The 6,231-nt window shown below is 39.6% G+C and overlaps 1 long non-coding RNA gene across 1 annotated transcript; it reads right to left on the reverse strand.

The window, feature by feature from the left end:
* Positions 1-795: 795 nt before the first annotated feature.
* On the reverse strand, positions 796-1,851 carry LOC118566164. Its single transcript, XR_004932854.1, has 3 exons — positions 1,731-1,851; positions 1,426-1,631; positions 796-844 (listed from the first exon to the last, which is right to left on the reverse strand). It is a non-coding gene; the product is annotated as an uncharacterized LOC118566164 (long non-coding RNA).
* Between the last annotated feature and the right edge of the window lie 4,380 nt (positions 1,852-6,231).

The raw sequence follows: 6,231 nt of genomic DNA on the forward strand, positions 1-6,231 counted from the left end.
CAAAAAATGAATCCCGATTAATCACATTGCTTTTATCACTTTTAGAACACATATAGGATTAAAGGTGTCTCAGTAGGAATTCTGCATTTCTCTTTAGTAGACTACACTACTGAAACCCTGTCCTTCCATGTCTCCCTAAACTCCTCCAGGTGGAGGCAGTTTCGTCCAGAATGCTGCTGCTACCACATAGGCTGACTTCACAACTGTATTAACGTGCAGCTGAAATTCAGCTCTGAGTCCTGGACTACTCCCAGATTTATGGCTTGGTATGATGTTTTTTTGCATATAGAAGTACTAATTAATAGAACAATCTCTTGTTTGACAAAATGATTAATTTAGGATTAATTTGTTGACCGCCCTAATAATAATACAATGTAGAAATAAGTAGATACAGTTGTCCCCAAAATTATTCATACCCTCCAATTGAAGAAAGGAAGAAAAAAAAAGCTGTGAGCAAAATAAAATGAAACTGACAAAAGTAATTTAAAAAAATTCTGTAAAAATCATGAAATTTATGTTGAATTGTGATCCATAAGAAATATTAAAAACAAACCCACAAAAAACTTGTCTGTAATCTGTAAATACAAAAAATTATGGCTCAAAATACATCTATACATCAAGCTAAAAACTTACTGTAGATTGCCTCCAATTTATTTTTGTCCAGAGGTAAACGTGTATCCCCTCTGCCTCGTTTTCCCCCTCGAAGATTGCTCACCAGCAGTGTCTCTGTTGGGAATACTGCTGTGAGCAGATGCCTCACAAAGACTGTAGCAGAATTTGCATTAATAGCATAGGCCCACGCTAGTTTCTCGATCATGACTCCTGTCCCAGGATGGATCTCCACCTGATCAAAAAAAGGAATTTAATGACAATTTAGGACCAGTATCAGACAATTCAAGCAACACTACATAACTTTCAGCTTAAAACTCTGTTTATGACTCATTTTTATGGCGCTGTGACATTTATATACATTGCAATGTCCTAAGGCTAACAGAAAGCACTTCACTACTTTTTCTGTTGTTGTGGTGCATCACTTGTGACCTGTGCTGGTGTGTGACATCACAGCATAGCTAATTCAGCAAAGACACCAAAGAGGACATCAGATAAAGAGATGAAATACAGTGAGATGAGACAAGAGTCAACATTAAACTGACATTTACTGACTTGAAGAGATCTCAAAGAGACAGGATGCAAATGTTGGATTAGTAAATCTTTGGGGGTTGGTAGGAAATCTCTCTAAGGCTGTAATGCATGAAAAGCTAATTAAATCTGTCACATGTACAGTACCAGTAAGTATGGACATGTTTCCCCATTAAATCTAATGAGAAAGTGTGTCCAAGCCTTTGACTGGTCCTGTATCAATTAAAAATGTTCCTGATAGACAGTAGATCCAATTTATGCACCTTATTTATCCTTTAAAAATACCTTTGACGACTGGGACTCTCTTGTAAATGGAGTGACAGACTCTGATGAGACAGATGGAACAGATTTGGAAATGGGCATCTGTGAATCATCAGATGATGAACCCGGCCTGGACTGTGTAGAACTCTGGGGGAGCTCAAAACTTGATCTCTTAAGAGGGTCAGCTAAATCAATCACATTTTTCATAGTCTTCATGAGTTCGGGCACATCTGTACACAGTAAAACAGAGATGAAAGGTGTTACACTCATTGTTTAAACAAGTGACCTCTTAAAGTATATTAGTTTTGTAATTATTTAAAGAGTGATACCTTCTACAAGCAACTCCCTCAGTTTGGCATTCTCTTCTTTCAGGTCTTGGATCTCTCGCTTAAGTTCAACCACAGTCTTTTTTGGACTTTGGTCACAGTCAGTGACTGAAAGCGGTGAATGACTTTACATTGCAAGGAATTCCTTTGCAGGGTCTTTCCTTGTGAGAGCCTTTGATTTCTGGACATACAAAGAAATTAAGAGAAAGTAACTGACATAAGACAAAGAAAAAGCTGATAGTGGAGTTTAGAATCTGAAGTGTAAATACAACAGATTCAATATCTGTGCCCCTAAGTCCGGATACTTTAAAAAAACGATTTGACAACCACAAACATCGCGGCTTGTTCCAAAGTTCAGACTACTTGGAAGGCAGTTCAAAATTTCAAATAACTTTTTTCACAATTTAGATGGCTACATCTGATTACCGTATTTTCACGACTATAAGGCGCGTATAAACGTCTTTTTTTCCCCTCAAAATGTGCGGCGCGCCCTTTGGTGCGGTGCGCCCTATGTGTGTTGTTACTGCGGACTTTTGAGACCACCTCATTGAGGAGATGATGAAAGAGTGGCTGAATGTAAGGAGACCAGGTGTTTTTTTTCCCCACTCATCACCACTGCTGTTAATCTGTGACTCCATGCATGCCCATCTCACAGCTGATGTGAAAAACATGGTGAAACAAATGAACACTGTGCTTGCTGTTATTCAACCGCTCAACATCTGTGTGAACCGGACGCAGCAGGCGCAGCAGAAGCAGCGAGTTTACGTGCAAAGTCAATGGTTGACGCGCGTATAGGCGCAGCAAAAGGTCCCGCAGCGCGTTTTGAGCAGCAGGCGCAGCGCGTCGGGAGCGTTTAAGCATCTGACGCGCCGCCAACGCGCTGCTGCGGCTCGAGATGGAAAAATTGAAGTTTTGCTGCTGGACGCGCCGCATCAACCAATCAGAGAAGCTGATCTGGGAGCTGACAGCGAGACAGACACATCGCTGATGATACACATATACACATCGCTGTGATCGCTCCTCTGAAACAGTTTATTGACGCCTAAATTAACTTAACCTGCCGACAGAATATGTTCGCTTTTATTATCCAGTTTTCAGGTGGATTTTCCCACTTAAAAACATATTAAAACTACTTTATTCCCACTGATCACAGCAAATATAGCTGTGTATTTAATACAAAGTAGCCTATTAATCAAACCTTGGAGTACTGGCTGTGAGACAGACACATCGCTCTGATGACATATGGTATTAAGACAAATGAAAAGGGCTGGATGGATGAGGAGATCATGAAAGCGTGGCTGAGGGAGGTGTATGTGAGAAGACCAGGTGTTTTTTTTCCCACGCATCACCATCGCTGTTAATCTGAGACTCCATGCGTGCCCATCTCACAGCCGATGTGAAAAAAAGGTGAATCAAATGAACGCTGTGCTCGCCGTTATCCCGGGGGTCTGACAAAGGAACTTCAACCACTCGACATCGGTGTGACCCGGTGTCGAGGAGCCGCGCGGCACGGAAAGTGACTCTGACAGCGAAGAAGGGGAAATTGGCATGTCTGATTTAGCGCAGCTGTTTAATTCAGAAACAGAGGATGATTACTTTGATGGGTTTGATTAATATTTTGTAATAAATACTTGAATAAAGCACAAACATATTCAGTTTTGCTCCCGCTCTATTTTTCTACCTGAAAACTTAATTCAACAGCAGCCTCTGGGTTCACCGCGGCGGCTGGCAGGTGTTTTTGATCTAAATAATCTAAATCTTGACCTGTCCAGGGTGTACCCCGCCTCTCGCCCAGTGAATGCTGGAGATAGGCACCAGCACCCCCTGCGACCCCATGAGGGAGAAGCGGTTTGGAAAATGGATGGATGGATGGATAATCTAAATCTTGCAGCTATATTTGCTGTGATCAGTAGGAATAAAGTAGTTTTAATATGTTTTTAAGTGAGAAAGTCCACCTGAAAACTTAATCATTGCAGTCAGTTCATCCAGATTATCCTGCCTATACTATTTCTCCGGGTTCACTGTGGCGGCTGGCAGGTGTTTTTCATCTAAATAATCTAAATCACAGTGCCCTGTCATCAGTGATGTGTCTGTGTTTGATTAATACTTTGTAATAAATACATGAATAAAGCACAATCATACTCAGTTTTGCTCCCGCTCTATTTTTAAATATGCAGTAGAGGCATTTAAACGTAGGAGAGGACATGTACTTGTATATAAAAAATGTGCCCTATAGTCAGGTGCGCCTTATGTGTGTGTTAAATACAGAAATGGCACACATAACTGAGACTGCACCTTTTAGTACGGTGCGTCTTATGGTCGTGAAAATACGGTAATCATTTATCCTTTAACATATAACATAATTCACTGCATGCAGATGACAACTGTGTGCAAGATAGCAGGACCATTAGAGTAGGTTTGTAAAGGTAAAACTGAGTTTCGACTCTCAAATGATATCAGTGGTCTTAAAAAAGTATGTGTACAATTAACTTTTCCAGTAACAGAGAACCTTAGGCACTATAGTCCTTGGTAGGGACAAGTGTGCAATGTACAGACAGGGGTGTATAAACAGTAAATGCCCTTTGGAGGCTAGGTCAGCCCAGTTGAAGTGGCTGTAGCCTGCATAGACCCCATCCAATGATCAACATGGACTGCAGACTTCGTTGGCTGGCTCCTTTGAAGTCCAATTCCAATACTCTGTGATGCAGTTAGTATCAAGAATCTTCATGGATTTGTTTTTAATGCTAAAATAGTAGAAGATATAATACAACAGTGTCATCACCACATTAAAGGTCAAAGTAAATTGATGTTACCTTGACTTGCAAAGGCTGCAACAGAATCTGAGTGTCATCTGGATCTGAGTCATCAGAATCATCCTGATTGTTTTTAGGGTGGACTGGTGCCCTCTTGGTCAGGTCTGCTGTTTCATTTTCCCTCAGTAATGCATTAAGTTTACGAGCTGCCTCAAAACGAGTAGCTAGAGAACAAAAAGAGGATACAAACAAAATTACATAATAATAATCTGCTTATTACTCCCGAACACTTTTTGTATTACCAGACCATGTCATGTTTTCAAGCAACTGCAGTCATGACTATCATTTCTAACTCTGACTAAAAATGCAATTGTACATTGGAATGCTTCTTCTGATGTGTGAAAGAGAGAGATAACAAATTAATGTAAATGAGATAGAGAAAGAGACAGATATTTGTCTAAATGCTATGTGATAACATTTCCCATTTTATGTATTATGCTATCACACTGTCAGTATTGCAATGTAGTTTTGTGTATAGTACACATTGTGCAGTTAGCAAAGTACTACTAATTCATATTTTACTTAATTTCCATTCATATAAAATTAACTAAATATAAAACCATTCAACATCTAAGAGCAATCATCTTAACAGTTGTGTGCTTTAGTTTACTTTGACATTACAATTTTATAACATTTTGAAGAGCAGTAACTAAAATGGTAACAAACCGGCTTAACATTTCAAATTAAATAATCATCATGTTTACAGTACAACATATTGCAAAGTCTCAGGTACTGAGCAAAAAAAGTAACCACGTGAAACACCAACAGGCCAAATTAAGCAAATTTTTAGAGAAATGTCATTAGATAGAAAGAGGACAATATCATTGTCAAAACACAGACTTACCACAGACAAAAACAACAGTGCCCCTGTAGTGTGGCCACCCTCCTGGCTGTTTCTTCCCATGGCGCCACTCGATAATAGCTGAGTAGGTGGAAATGGGATTCCCATGTTGGTCCATTTTGGAGTCGTCATACCTCCGTATGTTATCAGTTTTTACTTCACTAAGCTTCCCAGCATCCTCTCCCTGACTCCACCGCACAACTGCAAACTTCCTCTCCTTGTGTTCTGAAGTAATTAAGAGAACAAAAGAAGAAGGAAATTACTGATATTTATTGACGTCAGTCATTGCTTTCTCCTGGGAAAAAAAAAATATTATACCACAATGTAAAATATTTGTACGGTGTCTGGCTTACGCATATCAAGTTTGAAAATTTTCTTAACGGTCATCATTTGTTTCGATGTGGTTAGCACTCAGCTAACCACTTTTAGCAAGCCTTATATGAGTAATGCATAGACTGAATATAACAAATAAACTGAAAAGTACATACCTTTAACATTAGGTGCATTCCTCCGCGTAGTTTCCATCTTTTACAAGATGCACACAAGGCGAAGATGCTGCATTAACGGACCACCGCAACTTACCGCTCTTCCTTAGATCACACAATCTCGCGTGACCACGTTCAAGGTCTCGCGTTGAGCTGCCAAGTGCGTTGTGGGATTGCCCGCCCTACCTTACCTGTGATTGGTGTTTCCTGATGTTTGACCATACTCTTAACAAATTACGGCCCTCAGAGCTCAAAGCAAAAGATTACATAAGAAGAAATGTTCAGAAATTTCTTTTTTATATTTTGTGATTCCAAATAAAACATCTTTAAAATAAAGTTCAAATTTATCATAAATATTGTCCATA

The sequence above is a fragment of the Fundulus heteroclitus genome, chromosome 15 (assembly GCF_011125445.2).
Source record: "Fundulus heteroclitus isolate FHET01 chromosome 15, MU-UCD_Fhet_4.1, whole genome shotgun sequence".
NCBI lineage: Eukaryota > Metazoa > Chordata > Actinopteri > Cyprinodontiformes > Fundulidae > Fundulus > Fundulus heteroclitus.